Source organism: Dipodomys merriami, unplaced genomic scaffold (genome assembly GCF_024711535.1).
Source record: "Dipodomys merriami isolate MVZ:Mamm:240054 unplaced genomic scaffold, mDipMer1.0.p SCAF_1, whole genome shotgun sequence".
Classification (NCBI taxonomy): Eukaryota; Metazoa; Chordata; class Mammalia; order Rodentia; family Heteromyidae; genus Dipodomys; species Dipodomys merriami.
In genome coordinates, this window is record NW_027202270.1 from 85,320,394 (window position 1) to 85,345,186 (window position 24,793).

Consider the following 24,793-nt stretch of genomic DNA (forward strand, 5'->3'; position numbering starts at 1 on the left):
ACTGGAGCTCAGTTGTTGGGCACGCCAAAACTGTCCATCCAGCACTATGGACGGCACGGCCTACATCTGGCTCTAATTAGTCCATGGTTGTGTTCAGCCGAATGACCTCTGCCAGGAACACTCAGATTGAGGTTCTGAGTTATTGCAACATAGGAGCGTTTCACTGTTTTCAAGGCTTCTTAGGAAGAATTCCGGAATCTTGCTGCCGGCAGGCCTCCGGCGGTTCCGTGTGAACATCTCCTGGTAAATCCCCCGTGGTTTCTTGTACACCCGTGAAATTTGGCCAGGTTATGCAGTTTGCATTGCTGCACAATTCTGCCTGCCTAGCTCTGCCTCGGTTGCAAACATTCAGGCGTGGCAGCCAGATAGACTGGGCCCAGTAGGACACGACCAGCGGACTGGGTATATCTGCTTCTCGTTCTTCTCACCTGAGTGCTACTGATTCCAGCTTTGACAGCTACACTCTACTCAACCGGAGCAGTAAGCTGATCCTCAACTTATGGCACTTAGTGAAAGTGTTGAGAACTAGAGCTCAGTTGTTGGGCACGCCACCACTGTCCATCCAGCACTATGGACGGCACTGCCTACTTCTGCCTCTAATTAGTCTACGGTTGTGTTCAGCTGAATGACCTCTGCCGGGAACATTCAGAATGAGGTTCTGAGTTGATTCAACATGAGAGCGTTTCACTGCTTTCAAGGCTTCTTAGGAAGAATTCCGGAATCTTGCTGCCGGCAGGCCTCCGGCTGTTCCGGGTGAACATCTCCTTGTAAATCCCCCGTAGTTTCTTGTACACCCGTGAAATTTGGCCAGGTTATGCAGTTTGCATTGCTGCACAATTGCGCCTGCCTAGCTCTGCCGCGGTTGCAAACATTCAGGTGTGGCAGCCAGATAGGCTTGTCCCCGGAGGACAAGGCCAGCGGACTGGGTATATCGGCTTCTCGTTTTTCTCACCTGAGTGCTACGGATTCCAGCTTTGACAGCTACACTCTACTCAACCGGAGCAGTAAACTGAACCTCAACTTATGGCACTTTGTGAAAGTGTTGAGAACGGGAGCTCAGTTGTTGGGCGCGCCACCACTCTCCATCCAGCACTATGGACAGCACTGCCTACATCTGGCTCTAATTAGTCCACGGTTGTGTTCAGCCGAATGACCTCTGCCGGGAACACTCAGAATGAGCCTCTGAGTTATTGCAACATAGGAGCGTTTCACTGCTTTCAAGGCTTCTTAGGAAGAATTCCGGAATCTTGGTGCCGGCAGGCCTCCGGCGGTTCCGGGTGAACATCTGCTTGTAAATCCCCCGTGGTTTCTTGTACACCCGTGAAATTTGGCCAGGTTATGCAGTTTGCATTGCTGCACAATTCTGCCTGCCTAGCTCTGCCGCGGTTGCAAACATTCAGGCGTGGCAGCCAGATAGACTGGGCCCAGTAGGACACGACCAGCGGACTGGGTATATCTGCTTCTCGTTCTTCTCACCTGAGTGCTACTGATTCCAGCTTTGACAGCTACACTCTACTCAACCGGAGCAGTAAGCTGATACTCAACTCATGGCACTTAGTGAAAGTGTTGAGAACTAGAGCTCAGTTGTTGGGCACGCCACCACTGTCCATCCAGCACTATGGACGGCACTGCCTACTTCTGCCTCTAATTAGTCTACGGTTGTGTTCAGCTTAATGACCTCTGCCGGGAACATTCAGAATGAGGTTCTGAGTTGATTCAACATGAGAGCGTTGCACTGCTTTCAAGGCTTCTTAGGAAGAATTCCGGAATCTTGCTGACTGCAGGCCTCCGGCTGTTCCGGGTGAACATCTCCTTGTAAATCCCCCGTGGTTTCTTGTACACCCTTGAAATTCGGCCAGGTTATGCAGTTTGCATTGCTGCACAATTGCGCCTGCCTATCTCTGCCGCGGTTGCAAACATTCATTCGTGGCAGCCAGATAGACTGTGCCCAGTAGGACACGACAAGCGGACAGGGTATATCTGCTTCTCGTTCTTCTCACCTGAGTGCTACTGATTCCAGCTTTGACAGCTACACTCTACTCAACCGGAGCAGTAAGCTGAACCTCAACTTATGGCACTTAGTGAAAGTGTTGAGAACTAGAGCTCAGTTGTTAGGCACGCCACCACTGTCCATCCAGCACTATGGACGGCACAGCCTACATCTGACTCTAATTAGTCCACGGTTGTGTTCAGCTCAATGACCTCTGCCGGGAACACTCAGAATGAGGTTCTGAGTTATTGCAACCTAGGAGCGTTTCACTGCTTTCAAGGCTTCTTAGGAAGAATTACGGAATCTTGCTGCCTGCAGGCCTCCGGCGGTTCCGGGTGAACATCTCCTTGTAAATCCCCCGTGGTTTCTTGTACACCCGTGAAATTTGGCCAGGTTATGCAGTTTGCATTGCTGCACAATTGCGCCTCCCTAGCTCTGCGGCGGTTGCAAACATTCAGGCGGGGCAGCCAGATAGGCTGGTCCCGTAGGACACGGACAGCGTACTGGGTATATCTGCTTCTCGTTCTTCTCACCTGTGTGCTACTGATTCCAGCTTTGTCAGCTACACTCTACTCAACCGGAGCAGTAAGCTGAACCTCAACTTATGGCACTTTGTGAAAGTGTTGAGAACGGGAGCTCAGTTGTTGGGCACGCCACCACTCTCCATCCAGCACTATGGACAGCACTGCCTACATCTGGCTCTAATTAGTCCACGGTTGTGTTCAGCCGAATGACCTCTGCCGGGAACACTCAGAATGAGCCTCTGAGTTATTGCAACATAGGAGAGATTCACTGCTTTCAAGGCTTCTTAGGAAGAATTCCAGAATCTTGATGCCTGCAGGCCTCCGGCTGTTCCGGGTGAACATCTCCTTGTAAATCCCCCGTGGTTTCTTGTACACCTGTGAAATTTGGCCTAGTTATGCAGTTTGCATTGCTGCACAATTGGGCCTGCCTAGCTCTGCCGCGGTTGCAAACATTCAGGCTTGGCAGCCAGATCGGCTGGTCCCCTTAGGACACGGCCAGCAGACTGGGTATATCTCCTTCCCCTTCTTCTCACCTGAGGGCTACTGATTCCAGCTTTAATGGCTACACTCTATTCAACCGGAACAGTAAGGTGAACCTCAACTGATGGCACTTTGTGAAAGTGTTGAGAACTGGAGCTCAGTTGTTGGGCACGCCAAAACTGTCCATCCAGCACTATGGACGGCACGGCCTACATCTGGCTCTAATTAGTCCATGGTTGTGTTCAGCCGAATGACCTCTACCAGGAACACTCAGATTGAGGTTCTGAGTTATTGCAACATAGGAGCGTTTCACTGTTTTCAAGGCTTCTTAGGAAGAATTCCGGAATCTTGCTGCCGGCAGGCCTCCGGCGGTTCCGTGTGAACATCTCCTTGTAAATCCCCCGTGGTTTCTTGTACACCCGTGAAATTTGGCCAGGTTATTCAGTTTGCATTGCTGCACAATTCTGCCTGCCTAGCTCTGCCGCGGTTGCAAACATTCAGGCGTGGCAGCCAGATAGACTGGGCCCAGTAGGACACGACCAGCGGACTGGGTATATCTGCTTCTCGTTCTTCTCACCTGAGTGCTACTGATTCCAGCTTTGACAGCTACACTCTACTCAACCGGAGCAGTAAGCTGATCCTCAACTTATGGCACTTAGTGAAAGTGTTGAGAACTAGAGCTCAGTTGTTGGGCACGCCACCACTGTCCATCCAGCACTATGGACGGCACTGCCTACTTCTGCCTCTAATTAGTCTACGGTTGTGTTCAGCTGAATGACCTCTGCCGGGAACATTCAGAATGAGGTTCTGAGTTGATTCAACATGAGAGCGTTTCACTGCTTTCAAGGCTTCTTAGGAAGAATTCCGGAATCTTGCTGCCGGCAGGCCTCCGGCTGTTCCGGGTAAACATCTCCTTGCAAATCCCCCGTGATTTCTTGCACACCCGTGAAATTTGGCCAGGTTATGCAGTTTGCATTGCTGCACAATTGCGCCTGACTAGCTCTGCCGCGGTTGAAAACATTCAGGTGTGGCAGCCAGATAGGCTGGTCCCCGGAGGACACGGCCAGCGGACTGGGTATATCTGCTTCTCGTTCTTCTCACCTGAGTGCTACTGATTCCAGCTTTGACAGCTACACTCTACTCAACCGGAGCAGTAAGCTGAACCTCAAGTTATGGCACTTTGTTAAAGTGTTGAGAACTAGAGCTCTGTTGTTAGGCACGCCACCACTGTCCATCCAGCACTATGGACGGCACTGCCTACATCTGACTCTAATTAGTCCACGGTTGTGTTCAGCTCAATGACCTCTGCCGGGAACACTCAGAATGAGGTTCTGAGTTATTGCAACCTAGGAGCGTTTCACTGCTTTCAAGGCTTCTTAGGAAGAATTCCGGAATCTTGCTGCCTGCAGGCCTCCGGCGGTTCCGGGTGAACATCTCCTTGTAAATCCCCCGTGGTTTCTTGTACACCCGTGAAATTTGGCCAGGTTATGCAGTTTGCATTGCTGCACAATTGCGCCTGCCTAGCTCTGCCGAGGTTGCAAACATTCAGGCGTGGCAGCCAGACAGGCTGGTCCCGTAGGACACGGCCAGCGGACTGGGTATATCTGCTTCTCGTTCTTCTCACCTGAGTGCTACTGATTCCAGCTTTGTCAGCTACACTCTACTCAACCGGAGCAGTAAGCTGAACCTCAACTTATGGCACTTTGTGAAAGTGTTGAGAACGGGAGCTCAGTTGTTGGGCACGCCACCACTCTCCATCCACCACTATGGACAGCACTGCCTACATCTGGCTCTAATTAGTCCACGGTTGTGTTCAGCCGAATGACCTCTGCCGGGAACACTCAGAATGAGCCTCTGAGTTATTGCAACATAGGAGCGTTTAACTGCTTTCAAGGCTTCTTAGGAAGAATTCCGGATTCTTGCTGCGGGCAGGCCTCCGGCGGTTCCGGGTGAACATCTGCTTGTAAATCCCCCGTGGTTTCTTGTACACCCGTGAAATTTGGCCAGGTTATGCAGTTTGCATTGCTGCACAATTGCGCCTGCCTAGCTCTGCCGCAGTTGCAAACATTCAGGCGTGGCAGCCAGATAGGCTGGTCCCGTAGGACACGGCCAGGGGACTGGGTATATCTGCTTCTCGTTCTTCTCACCTGAGTGCTACTGATTCCAGCTTTGTCAGCTACACTCTACTCAACCGGAGCAGTAAGCTGAACCTCAACTTTGGCCCTTTGTGAAAGTGTTGAGAACGGGAGCTCAGTTGTTTAGCACGCCACCACTCTCCATCCAGCACTATGGACAGCACTGCCTACATCTGGCTCTAATTAGTCCACGGTTGTGTTCAGCCGAATGACCTCTGCCGGGAACACTCAGAATGAGCCTCTGAGTTATTGCAACATAGGAGCGTTTAACTGCTTTCAAGGCTTCTTAGGAAGAATTCCGGATTCTTGCTGCCGGAAGACCTCTGGCGGTTCCGGGTGAACATCTGCTTGTAAATCCCCCGTGGTTTCTTGTACACCCGTGAAATTTAGCCAGGTTATGCAGTTTGCATTGCTGCACAATTGCGCCTGCCTAGCTCTGCCGCAGTTGCAAACATTCAGGCGTGGCAGCCAGATAGGCTGGTCCCCGGAGGACACGGCCAGCGAAATGGGTATATCTGCTTCTCGTTCTTCTCACCTGAGTGCTACTGATTCCAGCTTTGACAGCTACACTCTACTCAACCGGAGCAGTAAGCTGAACCACAACTTATGGCACTTTGTGAAAGTGTTGAGAACTAGAGCTCAGTTGTTGGGCACGCCACCACTGTCCATCCAGCACTATGGACGGCACTGCCTACATCTGCCTCTAATTAGTCTACGGTTGTGTTCAGCTGAATGACCTCTGCCGGGAACACTCAGAATGAGGTTCTGAGTCATTGCAACATAGGAGCGATTCACTGCTTTCAAGGCTTCTTAGGAAGAATTCCGGAATCTTGATGCCTGCAGGCCTCCGCCTGTTCCGGGTGAACATCTCCTTGTAAATCCCCCGTGGTTTCTTGTACACCTGTGAAATTTGGCCAGGTTATGCAGTTTGCATTGCTGCACAATTGGGCCTGCCTAGCTCTGCCGCGGTTGCAAACATTCAGGCTTGGCAGCCAGATAGGCTGGTCCCCTTAGGACACGGCCAGCAGACTGGGTATATCTCCTTCCCCTTCTTGTTACCTGAGGGCTACTGATTCCAGCTTTGATGGCTACACTCTATTCAACCGGAGCAGTAAGTTGAACCTCAACTGATGGCACATTGTGAAAGTGTTGAGAACTGGAGCTCAGTTGTTGGGCACGCCACCACTCTCCATCCAGCACTATGGACAGCACTGCCTAAATCTGGCTCTAATTAGTCCATGGTTGTGTTCAGCCGAATGACCTCTACCAGGAACCCTCAGATTGAGGTTCTGAGTTATTGCAACATAGGAGCGTTTCACTGTTTTCAAGGCTTCTTAGGAAGAATTCCGGAATCTTGCTGCCGGCAGGCCTCCGGCGGTTCCGGGTGAACATCTGCTTGTAAATTCTCCGTGGTTTCTTGTATACCCGTGAAATTTGGTCAGGTTATGCAGTTTGCATTGCTGCACAATTGCGCCTGCCTAGCTCTGCCGCGGTTGCAAACATTCAGGCGTGGCAACCAGATAGGCTGGTCCTCGGAGGACACGGCCAGCGGAATGGGTATATCTGCTTCTCGTTCTTCTCACCTGAGTGCTACTGATTCCAGCTTTGACAGCTACACTCTACTCAACCGGAGCAGTAAGCTTAACCTCAACTTATGGCACTTTGTTAAAGTGTTGAGAACTAGAGCTTAGTTGTTAGGCACGCCACCACTGTCCATCCAGCACTATGGACGGCACTGCCTACATCTGACTCTAATTAGTCCACGGTTGTGTTCAGCTGAATGACCTCTGCCGGGAACACTCAGAATGAGGTTCTGAGTTATTGCAACCTAGCAGCGTTTCACTGCTTTCAAGGCTTCTTAGGAAGAATTCCGGAATCTTGCTGCCTGCAGGCCTCCGGCGGTTCCGGGTGAACTTCTCATTGTAAATCCCCCGTGGTTTCTTGTACACCCGTGAAATTTGGCCAGGTTATGCAGTTTGCATTGCTGCACAATAGCGCCTGCCTAGCTCTGCCGAGGTTGCAAACATTCAGGCGTGGCACCCAGATAGGCTGGTCCCGTAGGACACGGCCAGCAGGCTGGGTATATCTGCTTCTCGTTCTTCTCACCTGAGTGCTACAGATTCCAGCTTTGTCAGCTACACTCTACTCAACCGGAGCAGTAAGCTGAACTTCAACTTATGGCACTTTGTGAAAGTGTTGAGAACGGGAGCTCAGTTGTTGGGCACGCCACCACTCTCCATCCAGCACTATGGACAGCACTGCCTAAATCTGGCTCTAATTAGTCCACGGTTGTGTTCAGCCGAATGACCTCTGCCGGGAACACTCAGAATGAGTCTCTGAGTTATTGCAACATAGAAGCGTTTCACTGCTTTCAAGGCTTCTTAGGGAGAATTCCGGATTCTTGCTGACGGCAGGCCTCCGGCGGTTCCGGTGAACATCTGCTTGTAAATCCCCCGTGGTTTCTTGTACACCCGTGAAATTTGGCCATGTTATGCAGTTTGCATTGCTGCACAATTGCGCCTGGCTAGCTCTGCCGAGGTTGCAAACATTCAGGCGTGGCAGCCAGATAGGCTGGTCCCCGGAGGACACGGCCAGCGGAATGGGTATATCTGCTTCTCGTTCTTCTCACCTGAGTGCTACTGATTCCAGCTTTGACAGCTACACTCTACTCAACCGGAGCAGTAAGCTGAACCTCAACATATGGCATTTTGTGAAAGTGTTGAGAACTAGAGCTCAGTTGTTGGGCACGCCACCACTGTCCATCCAGCACTATGGACAGCGCTGCCTACATCTGTCTCTAATTAGTCTACGGTTGTGTTCAGCTGAATGACCTCTGCCGGGAACACTCAGAATGAGGCTTTGAGTTATTGCAACCTAGGAGCGTTTCACTGCTTTCAAGGCTTCTTAGAAAGATTTCCGGAATCTTGCTGCCTGCAGGCCTCCGGCGATTCCGGGTGAACATCTCCTTGTAAATCCCCCGTGGTTTATTGTACACCCTTGAAATTTGGCCAAGTTATGCAGTTTGCATTGCTGCACAATTGCGCCTGCCTAGCTCTGCCGCGGTTGCAAACATTCAGGCTTGGCAGCCAGATAGGCTGGTCCCCTTAGGACACGGCCAGCAGACTGGGTATATCTCCTTCCCCTTCTTCTCACCTGAGGGCTACTGATTCCAGCTTTGATGGCTACACTCTATTCAACCGGAGCAGTAAGTTGAACCTCAACTTATGGCACTTTGTGAAAGTGTTGAGAACTAGAGCTCAGTTGTTGGGCACGCCACCACTGTCCATCCAGCACTATGGACGGCACTGCCTACTTCTGCCTCTAATTAGTCTACGGTTGTGTTCAGCTGAATGACCTCTAGCGGGAACATTCAGAATGAGGTTCTGAGTTGATTCAACATGAGAGCGTTTCACTGCTTTCAAGGCTTCTTAGGAAGAATTCCGGAATCTTGCTGCCGGCAGGCCTCCGGCTGTTCCGGGTGAACATCTCCTTGTAAATCCCCCGTGGTTTCTTGTACACTCGTGAAATTTGGAAAGGTTATGCAGTTTGCATTGCTGCACAATTGCGCCTGCCTAGCTCTGCAGAGGTTGCAAACATTCAGGTGTGGCAGCCAGATAAGCTGGTCCCCGGAGGACAGGGCCAGGGGACTGGGTATATCTGCTTCTCGTTCTTCTCACCTGAGTGCTACTGATTCCAGCTTTGACAGCTACACTCTACTCAATCGGAGCAGTAAGCTGAACCTCAACTTATGGCACTTTGTTAAAGTGTTGAGAACTAGAGCTCAGTTGTTAGGCACGCCACCACTGTCCATCCAGCACTATGGACGGCACTGCCTACATCTGACTCTAATTAGTCCACGGTTGTGTTCAGCTCAATGACCTCTGCCGGGAACACTCAGAATGAGCCTCTGAGTTATTGCAACCTAGGAGCGTTTCACTGCTTTCAAGGCTTCTTAGGAAGAATTCCGGAATCTTGCTGCCTGCAGGCCTCCGGCGGTTCCGGGTGAACATCTCCTTGTAAATCCTCCGTGGTTTCTTGTACACCCGTGAAATTTGGCCAGGTTATGCAGTTTGCATTGCTGCACAATTGCGCCTGCCTAGCTCTGCCGAGGTTGCAAACATTCAGGAATGGCAGCCAGATAGGCTGGTCCCGTAGGACACGGCCAGCGGACTGGGTATATCTGCTTCTCGTTCTTCTCACCTGAGTGCTACTGATTCCAGCTTTGTCAGCTACACTCCACTCAACCGGAGCAGCAAGCTGAACCTCAACTTATGGCACTTTGTGAAAGTGCTGAGAACGGGAGCTCAGTTGTTGGGCACGCCACCACTCTCCATCCAGCACTATGGACAGCACTGCCTACATCTGGCTCTAATTACTCCACGGTTGTGTTCAGCCGAATGACCTCTGCCGGGAACACTCAGAATGAGCCTCTGAGTTATTTCAACATAGGAGCGTTTATCTGCTTTCAAGGCTTCTTAGGAAGAATTCCGGATTCTTGCTGCCGGCCGGCCTCCGGCGGTTCGGGGGGAACATCTGCTTGTAAATCCCCCGTGGTTTCTTGTACACCCGTGAAATTTGGCCAGGTTATGCAGTTTGCATTGCTGCACAATTGCGCCTGCATAGCTCTGCCGCAGTTGCAAACATTCAGGCGTGGCAGCCAGATAGGCTGGTCCCCGGAGGACACGGCCAGCGGAATGGGTATATCTGCTTCTCGTTCTTCTCAGTGGAGTGCTACTGATTCCAGCTTTGACAGCTACACTCTACTCAACCGGAGCAGTAAGCTGAACCTCAACTTATGGCACTTTGTGAAAGTGTTGAGAACTAGAGCTCAGTTGTTAGGCACGCCACCACTGTCCATCCAGCACTATGGACGGCAGTGCCTACTTCTGCCTCTAATTAGTCTACGGTTGTGTTCATCTGAATGACCTCTTCCGGGAACACTCAGAATGAGGTTCTGAGTTATTGCAACATAGGAGCGATTCACTGCTTTCAAGGCTTCTTAGGAAGAATTCCCGAATCTTGATGCCTGCAGGCCTCCGGCGGTTCCGGGTGAACATCTCCTTGTAAATCCCCCGTGGTTTCTTGTACACCTGTGAAATTTGGCCAGGTTATGCAGTTTGGATTGCTGCACAATTGGGCCTGCCTAGCTCTCCCGCGGTTGCAAACATTCAGGCTTGGCAGCCAGATAGGCTGGTCCCCTTAGGACACGGCCAGCAGACTGGGTATATCTCCTTCCCCTTCTCAGCTGAGGGCTACTGATTCCAGCTTTGATGGCTACACTCTATTCAACCGGAGCAGTACGTTGAACCTCAACTGATGGCACTTTGTGAAAGTGTTGAGAACTGGAGCTCAGTTGTTGGGCACGCCAAAACTGTCCATCCAGCACTATGGACGGCACGGCCTACATCTGGCTCTAATTAGTCCATGGTTGTGTTCAGCCGAATGACCTCTGCCAGGAACACTCAGATTGAGGTTCTGAGTTATTGCAACATAGGAGCGTTTCACTGTTTTCAAGGCTTCTTAGGAAGAATTCCGGAATCTTGCTGCCGGCAGGCCTCCGGCGGTTCCGTGTGAACATCTCCTTGTAAATCCCCCGTGGTTTCTTGTACACCCGTGAAATTTGGCCAGGTTATGCAGTTTGCATTGCTGCACAATTGCGCCTGCGTAGCTCTGCCGCGGTTGCAAACATTCAGGTGTGGCAGCCAGATAGGCTGGTCCCCAGAGGACACGGCCAGCGGACTGGGTATATCTGCTTCTCGTTCTTCTCACCTGAGTGCTACTGATTCCAGCTTTGACAGCTACACTCTACTCAACCGGAGCAGTAAGCTGAACCTCAACTTATGGCACTTTGTTAAAGTGTTGAGAACTAGAGCTCAGTTGTTAGGCACGCCACCACTGTCCATCCAGCACTATGGACGGCACTGCCTACATCAGACTCTAATTAGTCCACGGTTGTGTTCAGCTGAATGACCTCTGCCGGGAACACTCAGAATGAGGTTCTGAGTTATTGCAACCTAGGAGCGTTTCACTGCTTTCAAGGCTTCTTAGGAAGATTTCCGGAATCTTGCTGCCTGCAGGCCTACGGCGGTTACGGGTGAACATCTCCTTGTAAATCCCCCGTGGTTTCTTGTACACCCGTGAAATTTGGCCAGGTTATGCAGTTTTCATTTTTGCACGATTGCGCCTGCCTAGCTCTGCCGCGGTCGCAAACATTCAGGCGTGGCATCCAGATAGGCTGGTCCCCATAGGACACTGCCAGCGGACTGCGTCTATCTGCTTCTCGTTCTTCTCACCTGAGTGCTAGTGATTCCAGCTTTGACAGCTAAACTCTAGTCAACCGGAGCAGTAAGCTGATCCTCAACTTATGTCACTTTGTGAAAGTGTTGAGAACTAGAGCTCAGTTGTTTGGCGCGCCACCACTGTCCACACAGCACTATGGACGGCACTGTCTACATCTGGCTCTAATTAGTCCACGGTTGTGTTCAGCCGAATGACCTCTGCCGGGTACACTCAGAATGAGGTTCTGAATTATTGCAACATAGGAGCGTTTCACTGCTTTCAAGGCTTCTTAGGAAGAATTCCAGAATCTTGCTGCCTGCAGGCCTACGGCGGTTACGGGTGAACATCTCCTTGTAAATCCCCCGTGGTTTCTTGTACACCCGTGAAATCTGGCCAGTTTATGCAGTTTGCTTTGCTGCACAATTGCGCCTGCCTAGCTCTGCCGCGGTTGCAAACATTCAGGCGTGGCAGCCAGATAGGCTGGTCCCCGGAAGACACGAACAGCAGACTGGGTATATCTGCTTCTCGTTCTTCTCACCTGAGTGCTACTGATTCCAGCTTTGGCAGCTACACTCTACTGAACGGGAGCAGTAAGCTGTACCTCAACTTATGGCACTTTGTGCAAGTGTTGAGAACTAGAGCTCAGTTGTTGGCACGCCACCACTCTCCATCCAGCACTATGGACGGCACTGCCTACATCTGCCTCTAATTAGTCCACGGTTGTGTTCAGCTGAATGAACACTGCCGGAAACACTCAGAATGAGGTTCTGAGTTATTGCAACAAAGGAGCATTTCACTGTTTTCAAGGCTTCTTAGGAAGAATTCCGGAATCTTGCTTCCGGCAGGCCTCTGGCTGTTCCGAGTGAACATCTCCTTGTAAATCCCCCGTGGTTTCTTGTACACCCGTGAAATTTGGCCAGGTTATGCAGTTTGCATTGCTGCACAATTGCGCCTGCCTAGCTCTGCCGCGGTTGCAAACATTCAGGCGTGGCATCCAGATAGGCTGGTCCCCGTAGGACACTGCCAGCGGACTGGGTCTATCTGCTTCTCGTTATTCTCACCTGAGTGCTACTGATTCCAGGTTTGACAGCTACACTCTAGTAAACCGGAGCAGTAAGCTGAACCTCAACTAATGGCACTTTGTGAAAGTGTTGAGAACTAGAGCTCAGTTGTTGGGCACGCCACCACTGTCCATCCAGCACTATGGAAGGCACTGACTACATCTGGCTCTAATTAGTCCACGGTTGTGTTCAGCTCAATGACCTCTGCCGGGAACACTCAGAATGATGTTCTGAGTTATTGCAACATAGGAGCGTTTCACTGCTTTCAAGGCTTCTTAGGAAGAATTCCGGAATCTATTTGCCGGCAGGCCTCCGGCGGTGGCGGGTGAACATCTCCTTGTAAATCCCCCGTGGTTTCTTGTACACCCGTGAAATTTGGCCAGGTTATGCAGTTTGCATTGCTGCACAATTGCGCCTGCCTAGCTCTGCCGGGGTTGCAAACCTTCAGGCGTGGCAGCCAGATAGGCTGGTCCCGGGAAGACACGGCCAGTAGACTGGGTATATCTGCTTCTCGTTCTTCTCACCTGAGTGCTACTGATTCCAGCTTTGACAGCTACACTCTACTCAACCAGAGCAGTAAGCTGAACCTCAACTTATGGCACTTTGTGAAAGTGTTGAGAACTAGAGCTCAATTGTTGGGCACGCCACCACTGTTCATCCAGCACTATGGACGCCACTGCCTACATCTGGCTCTAATTAGTCCACGGTTGTGTTCAGCTGAATGAACTCTGCCGGAAACACTCAGAATGAGCCTCTGAGTTATTGCAACATAGGAGCGTTTCACTGCTTTCAAGGCTTCTTAGGAAGAATTCCGGAATCTTGCTGCCGGCAGGCCTCCGGTTGTTCCGGGTGAACATTTCCTTGTAAATCCCCCGTGGTTTCTTGTAAACTCGTGAAAACTGGCCAGGTTATGCAGTTTGCAATGCTGTACAATTGCGCCTGCCAGGCTCTGCCGCGGTTGCATACATTCAGGCGTTGCAGCCAGATAGGCTGGTCCCCTTAGGACACGGCCAGCGGACTGGGTATATCTCCTTCCCCTTCTTCTCACCTGAGTGCTACTGATTCCAGCTTTGACGGCTACACTCTACTCAACCAGAGCAATAAGTTGAACCTCAAATGATGGCACTTTGTGAAAGTGTTGAGAACTAGAGCTCAGTTGTTTGGTATGCCACCATTGTCCATCCAGCACTATGGACGACACTGCCTACATCTGGCTCTAATTAGTCCAGGGTTGTGTTAAGCTGAATGACCTCTGCCTGGATCACTCAGAATGAGGTTCTGAGTTATTGCCACATAGGAGCGTTTCACTGCTTTCAAGGCTTCTTAGGAAGAATTCCGGAATCTTGCTGCCGGCAGGCCTCCGACGGTTCCGGGTGAACATCTCCTTTTAAATCCTCCGTGGTTTCTTGTACACCCGTGAAATTTGGCCAGGTTATGTAGTTTGCAATGCTGCACGATTGCGCCTGCCTAGCTTTGCCTCTGTCGCAAACATTCAGGCGTGGCATCCAGATAGGCTGGTCCCCGTAGGACACTGCCAGCGGACTGGTTCTATTTGCTTCTCGTTCTTCTCACCTGAGTGCTACGGATTCCAGCTTTGACAGCTAAACTCTAGTCAACCGGAGCAGTAAGCTGAACCTCAACTTATGGCACTTTGTTAAAGTGTTGAGAACTAGAGCTCAGTTGTTAGGCACGCCACCACTGTCCACACAGCACTATGGACGGCACTGCCTACCTCTGGCTCTAATTAGTCCACGGTTGTGTTCAGCCGAATGACCTCTGCCGGGAACCCTCAGAATGAGGTTCTGAATTATTGCAACATAGGAGCGTTTCACTGCTTTCAAGGCTTCTTAGGAATGATTCCGGAATCTTGCGGCCGGCAGGCCTCCGGCTGTTCCGGGTGAACATCTCCTTGTAAATCCCCCGTTGTTTCTTGTACACACGTGAAATTTGGCCAGGTTATGCAGTTTGCATTTCTGCACGATTGCGCATGCCTAGCTCTGCCGCGGTTGCAAACATTCAGGCGTGGAAGCCAGATAGGCTGATCCCCAGAAGACACGGCCAGTGGACTGTGCATATCTGGTTCTCGTTTGTCTCACCTGAGTGCTACTGAATCCAGCTTTGACAGCTACACTCTACTCAACCGGAGCAGTAAGCTGAACCTCAACTTATGGCACTTTGTTAAAGTGTTGAGAACTAGAGCTCAGTTGTTAGGCACGCCACCACTGTCCATCAAGCACTATGGACGGCACTGCCTACATCTGACTCTAATTAGTCCAAGGTTGTGTTCAGCTCAATGACCTCTGCCGGGAACACTCAGAATGAGGTTCTGAGTTATTGCAACCTAGGAGCGTTTCACTGCTTTCAAGGCTTCTTAGGAAGAATTCCGGAATCTTGCTGCCTGCAGGCCTCCGGCGGTTCCGGGTGAACATCTCCTTGTAAATCCCCCGTGGTTTCTTGTACACCCGTGAAATTTGGCCAGGTTATGCAGTTTGCATTGCTGCACAATTGCGCCTGCCTAGCTCTGCCGAGGTTGCAAACATTCAGGCGTGGCAGCCAGATAGGCTGGTCCCGTAGGACATGGCCAGCGGACTGGGTATATCTGCTTCTCGTTCTTCTCACCTGAGTGCTACTGATTCCAGCTTTGTCAGCTACACTCTACTCAACCGGAGCAGTAAGCTGAACCTCAACTTATGGCACTTTGTGAAAGTGTTGAGAACGGGAGCTCAGTTGTTGGTCACGCCACCACTCTCCATCCAGCACTATGGACAGCACTGCCTAAATCTGGCTCTAATTAGTCCACGGTTGTGTTCAGCCGAATGACCTCTGCCGGGAACACTCAGAATGAGCCTCTGAGTTATTGCAACATAGGAGCGTTTCACTGCTTTCAAGGCTTCTTAGGAAGAATTCCGGAATCTTGCTGCCTGCAGGCCTCCGGCGGTTCCGGGTGAACATATGCTTGTAAATCCCCCGTGGTTTCTTGTACACCCGTGAAATTTGGCCAGGTTATGCAGTTTGCATTGATGCACAATTGCGCCTGCCTAGCTCTGCCGCGGTTGCAAACATTCAGGCGTGGCAGCCAGATAGGCTGGTCCCCCGAGGACACGGCCAGCGGAATGGGTATATCTGCTTCTCGTTCTTCTCACCTGAGTGCTACTGATTCCAGCTTTGACAGCTACACTCTACTCAACCGGAGCAGTAAGCTGAACCACAACTTATGGCACTTTGTGAAAGTGTTGAGAACTGGAGCTCAGTTGTTGGGCACGCCAAAACTGTCCATCCAGCACTATGGACGGCACGGCCTACATCTGGCTCTAATTAGTCCATGGTTGTGTTCAGCCGAATGACCTCTGCCAGGAACACTCAGATTGAGGTTCTGAGTTATTGCAACATAGGAGCGTTTCACTGTTTTCAAGGCTTCTTAGGAAGAATTCCGGAATCTTGCTGCCTGCAGGCCTCCGGCGGTTCCGGGTGAACATCTCCTTGTAAATCCCCCGTGGTTTCTTGTACACCCGTGAAATTTGGCCAGGTTATGCAGTTTGCATTGCTGCACAATTGCGCCTGCCTAGCTCTGCCGAGGTTGCAAACATTCAGGCGTGGCAGCCAGATAGGCTGGTCCCGTAGGACATGGCCAGCGGACTGGGTATATCTGCTTCTCGTTCTTCTCACCTGAGTGCTACTGATTCCAGCTTTGTCAGCTACACTCTACTCAACCGGAGCAGTAAGCTGAACCTCAACTTATGGCACTTTGTGAAAGTGTTGAGAACGGGAGCTCAGTTGTTGGGCACGCCACCACTCTCCATCCAGCACTATGGACAGCACTGCCTAAATCTGGCTCTAATTAGTCCACGGTTGTGTTCAGCCGAATGACCTCTGCCGGGAACACTCAGAATGAGCCTCTGAGTTATTGCAACATAGGAGCGTTTCACTGCTTTCAAGGCTTCTTAGGAAGAATTCCGGAATCTTGCTGCCTGCAGGCCTCCGGCGGTTCCGGGTGAACATCTGCTTGTAAATCCCCCGTGGTTTCTTGTACACCCGTGAAATTTGGCCAGGTTATGCAGTTTGCATTGCTGCACAATTGCGCCTGCCTAGCTCTGCCGCGGTTGCAAACATTCAGGCGTGGCAGCCAGATAGGCTGGTCCTCGGAGGACACGGCCAGCGGAATGGGTATATCTGCTTCTCGTTCTTCTCACCTGAGTGCTACTGATTCCAGCTTTGACAGCTACACTCTACTCAACCAGAGCAGTAAGCTGAACCTCAACTTATGGCACTTTGTGAAAGTGTTGAGAACTAGAGCTTAGTTGTTAGGCACGCCACCACTGTCCATCCAGCACTATGGACGGCACTGCCTACATCTGACTCTAATTAGTCCACGGTTGTGTTCAGCTGAATGACCTCTGCCGGGAACACTCAGAATGAGGTTCTGAGTTATTGCAACCTAGGAGCGTTTCACTGCTTTCAAGGCTTCTTAGGAAGAATTCCGGAATCTTGCTGCCTGCAGGCCTCCGGCGGTTCCGGGTGAACATCTCCTTGTAAATCCCCCGTGGTGTCTTGTACACCCGTGAAATTTGGCCAGGTTATGCAGTTTGCATTGCTGCACAATTGCGCCTGCCTAGCTCTGCCGAGGTTGCAAACATTCAGGCGTGGCAGCCAGATAGGCTGGTCCTGTAGGACATGGCCAGCGGACTGGGTATATCTGCTTCTCGTTCTTCTCACCTGAGTGCTACTGATTCCAGCTTTGACAGCTACACTCTACTCAACCGGAGCAGTAAGCTGAACCTCAACTTATGGCACTTTGTGAAAGTGTTGAGAAGGACAGCTCTGTTGTTGGGCACGCCACCACTCTCCATCCAGCACTATGGACAGCACTGCCTACATCTGGCTCTAATTAGTCCACGGTTGTGTTCAGCCGAATGACCTCTGCCGGGAACACTCAGAATGAGCCTCTGAGTTATTGCAACATAGGAGCGTTTCACTGCTTTCAAGGCTTCTTAGGAAGAATTCCGGAATCTTGCTGCCTGCAGGCCTCCGGCGGTTCCGGGTGAACATCTGCTTGTAAATCCCCCGTGGTTTCTTGTACACCCGTGAAATTTGGCCAGGTTATGCAGTTTGCATTGTTGCACAATTGCGCCTGCCTAGCTCTGCCGCAGTTGCAAACATTCAGGCGTGGCAGCCAGATAGGCTGGTCCTCGGAGGACACGGCCAGCGGAATGGGTATATCTGCTTCTCGTTCTTCTCACCTGAGTGCTACTGATTCCAGCTTTGACAGCTACACTCTACTGAACCGGAGCAGTAAGCTGAACCACAACTTATGGCACTTTGTGAAAGTGTTGAGAACTGGAGCTCAGTTGTTGGGCACGCCAAAACTGTCCATCCAGCACTATGGACGGCACGGCCTACATCTGGCTCTAATTAGTCCATGGTTGTGTTCAGCCGAATGACCTCTGCCAGGAACACTCAGATTGAGGTTCTGAGTTATTGCAACATAGGAGCGTTTCACTGTTTTCAAGGCTTCTTAGGAAGAATTCCGGAATCTTCCTGCCGGCAGGCCTCCGGAGGTTCCGTGTGAACATCTCCTTGTAAATCCCCCGTAGTTTCTTGTACACCCGTGAAATTTGGCCAGGTTATGCAGTTTGCATTGCTGCACAATTCTGCCTGCCTAGCTCTGCCGCGGTTGCAAACATTCAGGCGTGGCAGCCAGATAGACTGGGCCCAGTAGGACACGACCAGCGGACTGGGTATATCTGCTTCTCGTTCTTCTCACCTGAGTGCTACTGATTCCAGCTTTGACAGCTACACTCTACTCAACCGGAGCAGTAAGCTGATCCTCAACTTATGGCACTTAGTGAAAGTGTTGAGAACTAGAGCTCAGATGTTGGGCACGCCACCACTGTCCATCCAGCACTATGGACGGCACTGCCTACTTCTGCCTCTAATTAGTCTACGGTTGTGTTCAGCTGAATGACCTCTGCCGGGAACATTCAGAATGAGGTTCTGAGTTGATTCAACATGAGAGCGTTTCACTGCTTTCAAGGCTTCTTAGGAAGAATTCCGGAATCTTGCTGCCGGCAGGCCTCCGGCTGTTCCGGGTGAACATCTCCTTGTAAATCCCCCGTGGTTTCTTGTACACCCGTGAAATTTGGCCAGGTTTTGCAGTTTGCATTGCTGCACAATTGCGCCTGCCTAGCTCTGCCGAGGTTGCAAACATTCAGGCGTGGCAGCCAGATAGGCTGGTCACCGTAGGACACGGCCAGCGGACTGGGTATATCTGCTTCTCGTTCTTCTCACCTGAGTGCTACTGATTCCAGGTTTGTCAGCTACACTCTACTCAACCAGAGCAGTAAGCTGAACCTCAACTTATGGCACTTTGTGAAAGTGTTGAGAACTAGAGTTCAGTTGTTGGGCACGCCACCACTGTCCATCCAGCACTATGGACGGCACTGTCTACATCTGCCTCTAATTAGTCTACGGTTGTGTTCAGCTGAATGACCTCTGCCGGGAACACTCAGATTGAGGTTCTGAGTTCGTGCAACATAGGAGAGATTCACTGCTTTCAAGGCTTCTTAGGAAGAATTCCGGAATCTTGCTGCCGGCAGGCCTCCGGCGGTTGCGGGTGAACATCTCCTTGTAAATCCCCCGTGGTTTCTTGTACACCCGTGAAATTTGGCCAGGTTATGCAATTTGCGTTGCTGCACAACTGCGCCTGCCCAGCTCTGCCGCGTTTGCAAACATTCAGGCGTGGCAGCAGGATACGCTGGTCTTCTTAGGACACGGCCAGCAGACTAGGTATATCTCCTTCCCCTTCTTCTCACCTGAGGGCTACTGACTCCAGCTTTGATGGTTTTACTCTACTCAACCGGAGCAGTAAGTTGAACCTCAACTTATGGCACTTTGTGAAAGTGTTGAGAACTAGAGCTCAGTTGTTGGGCACGCCACCACTGTCCATCCAGCACTATGGACAGCACTGCCTACATCTGTCTCTAATTAGTCTACGGTTGTGTTCAGCTGAATGACCTCTGCCGGGAACACTCAGAATGAGGTTCTGAGTTATTGCAACATAGGAGCGTTTCACTGCTTTCAAGGCTTCTTAGGAAGAATTCCGGAATCTTGATGCCTGCAGGCCTCCGCCTGTTCCGGGTGAACATCTCCTTGTAAATCCCCCGTGGTTTATTGTACACCCTTGAAATTTGGCCAGGTTATGCAGTTTGCATTGCTGCACAATTGCGCCTGCCTAGCTCTGCCGCGGTTGCAAACATTCAGGCGTGGCAGCCAGATAGACTGGGCCCAGTAGGACACGACCAGCGGACTGGGTATATCTGCTTCTCGTTCTTCTCACCTGAGTGCTACTGATTCCAGCTTTGACAGCTACACTCTACTCAACCGGAGCAGTAAGCTGATCCTCAAATTATGGCACTTAGTGAAAGTGTTGAGAACTAGAGCTCAGTTGTTGGGCACGCCACCAATGTCCATCCAGCACTATGGACGGCACTGCCTACCTCTGCCTCTAATTAGTCTACGGTTGTGTTCAGCTGAATGACCTCTGCCGGGAAGATTCAGAATGAGGTTCTGAGTTGATTCAACATGAGAGCGTTTCACTGCTTTCAAGGCTTCTTAGGAAGAATTCCGGAATCTTGCTGCCGGCAGGCCTCCGGCTGTTCCGGGTGAACATCTCCTTGTAAATACCCCGTGGTTTCTTGTACACCCGGGAAATTTGGCCAGGTTATGCAGTTTGCATTGCTGCACAATTGCGCCTGCCTAGCTCTGCCGCGGTTGCAAACATTCAGGCGTGGCAGCCAGATAGACTGGGCCCTGTAGGACACGGCCAGCGGACTGGGTATATCTGCTTCTCGTTCTTCTCACCTGAGTGCTACTGATTCCAGCTTTGACAGCTACACTCTAATCAACCGGAGCAGTAAGCTGAACCTCAACTTATGGCACTTTGTGAAAGTGTTGAGAACGGGAGCTCAGTTGTTGGGCACGCCACCACTCTCCATCCAGCACTATGGACAGCACTGCCTACATCTGGCTCCAATTAGTCCACGGTTGTGTTCAGCCGAATGACCTATGCCGGGAACACTCAGAATGAGCCTCTGAGTTACTGCAATATAGGAGCGTTTAACTGCTTTCAAGGCTTCTTAGGAAGAATTCCGGATTCTTGCTGCCGGCAGGCCTCCGGCGGTTCCGGGTGAACATCTCCTTGTAAATCCCCCGTGGTTTCTTGTACAACCGTGAAATTTGGCCAGGTTATGCAGTTTGCATTGCTGCACAATTGCGCCTGCCTAGCTCTGCCGCGGTTGCAAACATTCAGGCGTGGCAGCCAGATAGGCTGGTCCCCGGAGGACACGGCCAGCGGAATGGGTATATATGCTTCTCGTTCTGCTCACCTGAGTGCTACTGATTCCAGCTTTGACAGCTACACTCTACTCAACCGGAGCAGTAAGCTGATCCTCAACTTATGGCACTTTGTGAAAGTGTTGAAAACTAGAGCTCAGTTGTTGGGCACGCCAAAACTGTCCATCCAGCACTATGGACGGCACGGCTACATCTCCCTCTAATTAGTCCATGGTTGTGTTCAGCCGAATGACCTCTGCCAGGAACACTCAGATTGAGGTTCTGAGTTATAGCAACATAGGAGCGTTTCACTGTTTTCAAGGCTTCTTAGGAAGAATTCCGGAATCTTGCTGTCGGCAGGCCTCCGGAGGTTCCGTGTGAACATCTCCTTGTAAATCCCCAGTGGTTTCTTGTACACCCGTGAAATTTGGCCAGGTTATGCAGTTTGCATTCCTGCACAATTCTGCCTGCCTAGCTCTGCCTCGGTTGAAAACATTCAGGCGTGGCAGCCAGATAGACTGGTCCCCGGAGGACACGACCAGCGGACTGGGTATATCTGCTTCTCGTTCTTCTCACCTGAGTGCTACTGATTCCAGCTTTGACAGCTACACTCTACTCAACCGGAGCAGTAAGCTGATCCTCAACTTATGGCACTTAGTGAAAGTGTTGAGAACTAGAGCTCAGTTGTTGGGCACGCCACCACTGTCCATCCAGCACTATGGACGGCACTGCCTACTTCTGCCTCTAATTAGTCTACGGTTGTGTTCAGCTGAATGACCTCTGCCGGGAACATTCAGAATGAGGTTCTGAGTTGATTCAACATGATAGCGTTTCACTGCTTTCAAGGCTTCTTAGGAAGAATTCCGGAATCTTGCTGCCGGCAGGCCTCCGGCTGTGCCGGGTGAACATCTCCTTGTAAATCCCCCGTGGTTTCTTGTACACCCGTGAAATTTGGCCAGGTTATGCAGTTTGCATTGCTGCACAATTCGGCCTGCCTAGCTCTGCCGCGGTTGCAAACATTCAGGCTTGGCAGCCAGATAGGCTGGTCTCCTTAGGACACGGCCAGCAGACTGGGTATATCTCCTTCCCCTTCTTCTCACCTGAAGGCTACTGATTCCAGCTTTGATGGCTACAATCTATTCAACCGGAGGAGTCAGTTGAACCTCAACTGATGGCACTTTGTGAAAGTGGTGAGAACTGGAGCTCAGTTGTTGGGCACGCCAAAACTGTCCATCCAGCACTATGGACGGCACGGCCTACATCTGGCTCTAATTAGTCCATGGTTGTGTTCAGCTGAATGACCTCTGCCAGGAACACTCAGATTGAGGTTCTGAGTTATTGCAACATAGGAGCGTTTCACTGTTTTCAAGGCTTCTTAGGAAGAATTCCGGAATCTTACTGCCGGCAGGCCTCCTGCGGTTCCGTGTGAACATCTCCTTGTAAATCCCCCGTGGTTTCTTGTACACCCGTGAAATTTGGCCAGGTTATGCAGTTTGCATTGCTGCACAATTCTGCCTGCCTAGCTCTGCCGCGGTTGCAAACATTCAGGCATGGCAGCCAGATAGACTGGGCCCAGTAGGACACGACCAGCGGACTGGGTATATCTTCTTCTCGTTCTTCTCACCTGAGTGCTACTGATTCCAGCTTTGACACCTACACTCTACTCAACCGGAGCAGTAAACTGATCCTCAACTTATGGCACTTAGTGAAAGTGTTGAGAACTAGAGCTCAGTTGTTGGGCACGCCACCACTGTCCATCGAGCACTATGGACGGCACTGCCTACTTCTGCCTCTAATTAGTCTACGGTTGTGTTCAGCTGAATGACCTCTGCCGGGAACATTCAGAATGAGGTTCTGAGTTGTTTCAACATGAGAGCGTTTCACTGCTTTCAAGGCTTCTTAGGAAGAATTCCGGAATCTTGCTGCCGACAGGCCTCCGGCTGTTCCGGGTGAACATCTCCTTGTAAATCCCCCGTGGTTTCTTGTACACCCGTGAAATTTGGCCAGGTTATGCAGTTTGCATTGCTGCACAACTGCGCCTGCCTAGCTCTGCCGCGGTTGCAAACATTCAGGTGTGGCAGCCAGATAGGCTGGTCCCCGGAGGACACGGCCAGCGGACTGGGTATATCTGCTTCTCGTTCTTCTCACCTGAGTGCTACTGATTCCATCTTTGACAGCTACACTCTACTCAACCAGAGCAGTAAGCTGAACCTCAACTTATGGCACTTTGTTAAAGTGTTGAGAACTAGAGCTCAGTTGTTAGGAACGCCACCACTGTCCATCCAGCACTATGGACGGCACTGCCTACATCTGACTCTAATTAGTCCACGGTTGTGTTCAGCTCAATGACCTCTGCCGGGAACACTCAGAATGAGGTTCTGAGTTATTGCAACCTAGGAGCGTTTCACTGCTTTCAAGGCTTCTTAGGAAGAATTCCGGAATCTTGCTGCCTGCAGGCCTCCGGCGGTTCCGGGTGAACATCTCCTTGTAAATCCCCCGTGGTTTCTTGTACACCCGTGAAATTTGGCCAGGTTATGCAGTTTGCATTGCTGCACAATTGGGCCTGCCTAGCTCTGCCGAGGTTGCAAACATTCAGGCGTGGCAGCCAGATAGGCTGGTCACGTAGGACATGGCCAGCGGACTGGGTATATCTGCTTCTCGTTCTTCTCACCTGAGTGCTACTGATTCCAGCTTTGTCAGCTACACTCTACTCAACCGGAGCAGTAAGCTGAACCTCAACTTATGGCACTTTGTGAAAGTGTTGAGAACGGGAGCTCAGTTGTTGGGCACGCCACCACTCTCCATTCAGCACTATGGACAGCACTGCCTACATCTGGCTCTAATTAGTCCACGGTTGTGTTCAGCCGAATGACCTCTCCCGGGAACACTCAGAATGAGCCTCTGAGTTATTGCAACATAGGAGAGTTTAACTGCTTTCAAGGCTTCTTAGGAAGAATTCCGGAATCTTGCTGCCTGCAGGCCTCCGGCGGTTCCGGGTGAACATCTCCTTGTAAATCCCCCGTGGTTTCTTGTACACCCGTGAAATTTGGCCAGGTTATGCAGTTTGCATTGCTGCACAATTGCGCCTGCCTAGCTCTGCCGCGGTTGCAAACATTCAGGCGTGGCAGCCAGATAGGCTGGTCCCGTAGGACACGGCCAGTGGACTGGGTATATCTGCTTCTCGTTCTTCTCACCTGAGTGCTACTGATTCCAGCTTTTTCAGCTACACTCTACTCAACCGGAGGAGTAAGCTGAACCTCAACTTATGGCACTTTGTGAAAGTGTTGAGAACTAGAGCTCAGTTTTTGGGCACGCCACCACTGTCCATCCAGCACTATGGACGGCACTGCCTACCTCTGCCTCTAATTAGTCTACGGTTGTGTTCAGCTGAATGACCTCTGCCGGGAACACTCAGAATGAGGTTCTGAGTTATTGCAACATAGGAGCGATTCACTGCTTTCAAAGCTTCTTAGGAAGAATTCCGGAATCTTGATGCCTGCAGGCCTCCGACTGTTCCGGGTGAACATCTCCTTGTAAATCCCCCGTGGTTTCTTGTACACCTGTGAAATTTGGCCAGGTTATGCAGTTTGCATTGCTGCACAATTGGGCCTGCCTAGCTCTGCCGCGGTTGCAAACATTCAGGCTTGGCAGCCAGACAGGCTGGTCCCCTTAGGACACGGCCAGCAGACTAGGTATATCTCCTTCCCCTTCTTCTCACCTGAGGGCTACTGATTCCAGCTTTGATGGCTACACTCTATTCAACCGGAGCAGTAAGTTGAACCTCAACTGATGGCACTTTGTGAAAGTGTTGAGAACTAGAGCTCAGTTGTTAGGCACGCCACCACTGTCCATCCAGCACTATGGACGGCACTGCCTACATCTGACTCTAATTAGTCCACGGTTGTGTTCAGCTCAATGACCTCTGCCAGGAACACTCAGAATGAGGTTCTGAGTTATTGCAACCTAGGAGCGTTTCACTGCTTTCAAGGCTTCTTA